This window comes from Strongylocentrotus purpuratus, unplaced genomic scaffold (genome assembly GCF_000002235.5).
Source record: "Strongylocentrotus purpuratus isolate Spur 01 unplaced genomic scaffold, Spur_5.0 spur5_scaffold_5, whole genome shotgun sequence".
Lineage (NCBI taxonomy): Eukaryota > Metazoa > Echinodermata > Echinoidea > Camarodonta > Strongylocentrotidae > Strongylocentrotus > Strongylocentrotus purpuratus.
In genome coordinates this window covers 42,216,870-42,221,368 of record NW_022145611.1, presented here as the reverse complement: position 1 = coordinate 42,221,368, position 4,499 = coordinate 42,216,870, and the positions used below count along the sequence as shown (strand labels likewise).

The window sequence follows — 4,499 nt, the reverse complement described above, 5'->3', positions numbered from 1 at the left end:
TGTATAAGGCCCGGCCCCCCCACTCCGGGGTCGGAAGGACCGTATTCGTGTTCCCAAAATGTCCGGTAAAGGGATACTATTCACGCACCAAAGTCCGGTCCGTATTACACACCGGACTTAGGGGGGTGTTTTCAAAAGGAAGGAACATGCATACGCGTACCCTAAATAACACTGAGTTGGGGGGGGGGGGGGGGCGGGGTATGAGGCTATTGTAATGTTCACAGATTTCAGTCAAGCAATAATTATATGTGATTTTTTTAAATGGACACAATGTCAAGCTACATATTAAGAGATATTACAGGCACATCAAAAAATGATAGTAACAAGAAAAAAATAACTTGGTAAAGATAAAGTTATCACTGAGCAAAGTGTGGGAAATTATCACAAGATACTTGCATGCCCTACAGATAACACAGATGGTAAACACTTGTGCAGCTTGAAATCCATTAACAAGAAAGCAACAATACTAGAAAGAAGATTATAGCAAAAAAAGTATTCAGATATACATGTATTCAGATTTACACTCTCAAATTATCATTGTAACATGCAGAAAGGTGATACAATATGTACTGACTACCTGAGGAGAAATATTTGGTACAAACACAAATTTGGCAAGCTTATTCTCCTCCAATTATTACAGGCTAACTAACGACCCATACTCCTTCATTCTCATGGCAAGCTGATAAATGACTTTGCTCAAAAGATATGAGTTGCAACTTGTACCATTGATGTTATTCTAAAATTCCCTTCATCGCCTTGTTTAAATACATGGCAATAAAAGAAATACATGAAAATACATATTTTTATATAAATGGCAAACAACACAAGTACTGAAAATAAAAATCTTATTGCTTAAAAATAAAAAAAAGTTATGCAAATCAATAAAAAAATTGTAAAAAGTTCAAATCAAATACCAAATGAAAAACAACCTCATTATATGCTCTCAGACTTTGAGCAATGATTATAAACAGTGCCTCATGCAAACACACAAATTGTACTCAAACAACAAGCTTCTTTTTTCTATAACACACAACACTAAACACAAACGGGGGTGGGGTGGGGTGGGGGGGGGGGGGGTAAATGACAACATTTAGGAGTTAATCAAATGATACATGACAAACTTTATTTGGATTTTGAGTCCTCTTTCATAAACTTTACAACAATTTTGAAAGCATTCTAATTTCAGTTCTAGTTATTTAAAATAAATGAAAAGATGAAATAATATGATTAGGACGAATTCAACCATGAAAAAGAGACGTAAATGATATTCTTATATCCACAATGAGTGGTATTTGAGATTAATTTACCGGATCAGAAAGAGGACCTCTACCTCATATTTGATGCTCTTGTAATAGCTCAAATTGTGTTAAAACACATCTCTCATTAGTATAATTATTTGATGGAAATATAATAAAAGTAGCTTATATTCAATATTGAATGTATCTGGTCAGTATGGGAGTGTAAGTTTGTATCTACATATTGCATATAATTAGCTATAAACAAAAAATCATACATACATTGAAAGCCACATTTATTACTACCGGTACATGGATAGGTTTTAGATGTCATATCAAACGCAGAGAGGATTTCTATTTTGATTTAAAATTCTTTTCATTTTACTTGACTATTTCTCACAGGTAGACTACTAGCAATAACACAAGAATATACAGAATGCATTACAAACATTCAAGGTCAATATATAATGTATGATCTTAGAAAGAATTAAGGTTCAACTCCTTAAAAAACTCCTCCAAATTATGTGATTACTACAAGGTTTGTTCTTGGTATTTATGTACTGATAGGTATGAAAGTCAACTTAGTTTATAAGGCATCTGAAATAGTGTTTGACACTAATTCTACGATCTTCAGCAAGAAAAGAAATTGCTAATTAATTAGGGTGTAACAATATTTACTAAAGGGTGATTTTGAATTTCTATGCAATTTCAAATAGATATCACCAATTACTTCAATTTGTTTCCTTCAAAAGTGCTCTTTACTGGCATATATATATTTTTTTTTAACTCTATAAAACTGTAAAAATACCAAAGTAAAGTAATTTGTTCCTATTGTTCTACTAAACATAAAGAAAATGTAGTCAAAGCATTATCCCTAGGATATGCAAACTTTTAGCCATTAGAATCCTCTTGGGTAGTAAGCGATGACAAATTGCAGCATAACATTAAAAATAACTGTATTTTACTATGATCCCCATCAGAATACCTGTGATGACTAATTTAAAGTATTTGTACTTGGTGACAAATTGAAGCCTCTGATTATATTTCTCAATGATCAAGAATTACCTATAAAGGTTAGCAGCGTAATGATGGAATGTGTTAAGTGCATACAATCCAAGGTAATCATGTACTTATGGATGATAACGCAAGTCATTATCTTAGATTAGTCAAATTCTAACCATGGACCCAACACTCTACCTAACCCTAACCCCAAACAAAACCAAAAACTGATTTATAACCCTAGAATTACATGTTTGACAATATTTTCTAAGGCGTATAAATGTGAATATAAAACATACTCTAAAAAGACATACCTACATATAAGTTCACAATGTAACCTCTGGGATTGTCTTAAGAATTTGGAGATCAATTTTGGAGGAGATCAATCTCAGACAAATGTAAGAGATTACCCTATTGCCCATAACACTAAGATAAGCTCCATAGCACAGAGAATCATAACATCTGCATATATCCATACATGATTTGGTCAGTTATAATACCTTAATACACAAGCAATTGTCAGCAAGTAAGATATTTTTTGGTAAAAACCAAGGCCCTGCCTTGTTTTCATACATTCTCATGATTAATCTCCTGATATTACAAGAAGAGTTAAAAAATCTATTTCAATGATAAACACTTTTAAAGGTAAAGCTACATGATGTTTGTGCCTTGAATAGTCCCTTCACTTTCCTCTGCCTTTCTTGCCATGTTGCTGCTGAAATAAAAGAGGAAAATAAAAAGTGGCAAAACAGATATTGTGAATGAGAATTAACAGGTGGTTTATTTTAAAGATACATCATCACCATCTTTATGTTTAAGAAATGGTCTTTCCCCCCCCCCCCCCCCGCAAATAATTCAAATAATTCAAACTTCTAGTTGCAATTGATGTTGTTCCTCTCTATGTGTATCACAACAACCCACACGAACCTCCAATTTACTTGTTCAATCTACTTAATCAGTGTCTGTCCTTCAGTAAAACATGTACTTCAATTCAACGACAACTTTTCATCTCTTCCATACCATTGGTAAAATTTGCCTTTTTTCTTCAATTTTGACGGAGATATGTCTTCCAGTATCATCCTTCCTACACATTGGACTTTACATGCTATAAGTCTTGCTCCATCTCAATAATGGTCTGTTAGGAACAAGAAAGGCATTCACCCTGTGGTTAATGAGACTTGTTTATTTATTGTCTGCTTGGAGACAAAAGGATGTTAACTCATATTTTTTTAACAAAGAGTTAAAGCTAAAGACCAGTATTGGAAACGCCCCAATTTCAAAAAATGAAATGGAAGCTCTTATTACCAATCATGTGAAAGAATATGTTTTGAAAAATAAAAAAAATGTTGACGGGAAACCGCCTACTAATTGATATGTTTGGTTAATTAGTGTATCTCTTGCCTGTTGAGAGATACAAATGCATGTGTCGCGCACGTGTGTGTAGTCCCAAATACATCTTTCTGTGTACAGTGATTCTAACTTTATGAAGACTTGGCCAAATTTCCTTGCAGTACATTTATGCTAGATGATCAACCTTTTCTGATCAATTTCACAATGTTTCTTTCACAATGCAATCGCATGACCATAAATGGTCTTTAGCTTTAACGCCTTTCTCGCTCTTAACAGACTATTACAAACCCTTTGATAATATCTGGATTACTGCTCCTGTTTGATATTCATGGCTTATTGCGTATAATCTTCTGTTCTAATCCTTTCATTACAAAATCCTACCTCATCCTACATCACAGATGAACTTCTTACCTTCATAGAAAGCTTCAAGGCATCGATCTCATCCTTCTGAGATGTTAGCTTCTCATTCATACTGCACAGATGTTCACTCATCATACTCAGCTGACTCTCGTAGTTCTTAGTAGTGGTTTGAAGCTCATCCTGTAGAGAGAATGGAGAACAGGGAGGAAGAGAGAGGGAGAGAGAGAGAGAAAGTGAGAGAGAGAGACGGAGAGTGAGACAAAGTGAGGAAAGAAGGAGGGGAAACAAATGCAAATCTTGTTATTATGTACCTCATCACAAAAATTGTATTTTGATGAAATATAGAGTGAAGGGACACTCCAATTAACATTGTACTATATCATTTCATCTCAAACCCCAAACATTCAGCCTTCCATTCATCATCTTGCTTGAAAGTGAAGATTTCATGAATAATAACCCTCTATTCAGACTACCAGAATTTAATGTATAGTTATACATAAAGGAACTACTTTTTTGTCCGCACATTGTATGTTTTTCTAGTCTGAATGAAATGTC

The 4,499-nt window shown here is 34.0% G+C and overlaps 1 long non-coding RNA gene across 1 annotated transcript; it reads right to left on the bottom strand.

Annotated features, from left to right (window-relative positions):
• Window positions 1-242: 242 nt before the first annotated feature.
• On the bottom strand, window positions 243-4,147 carry LOC115929695. Its single transcript, XR_004066678.1, has 2 exons — window positions 3,996-4,147; window positions 243-2,949 (listed from the first exon to the last, which is right to left on the bottom strand). It is a non-coding gene; the product is annotated as an uncharacterized LOC115929695 (long non-coding RNA).
• Between the last annotated feature and the right edge of the window lie 352 nt (window positions 4,148-4,499).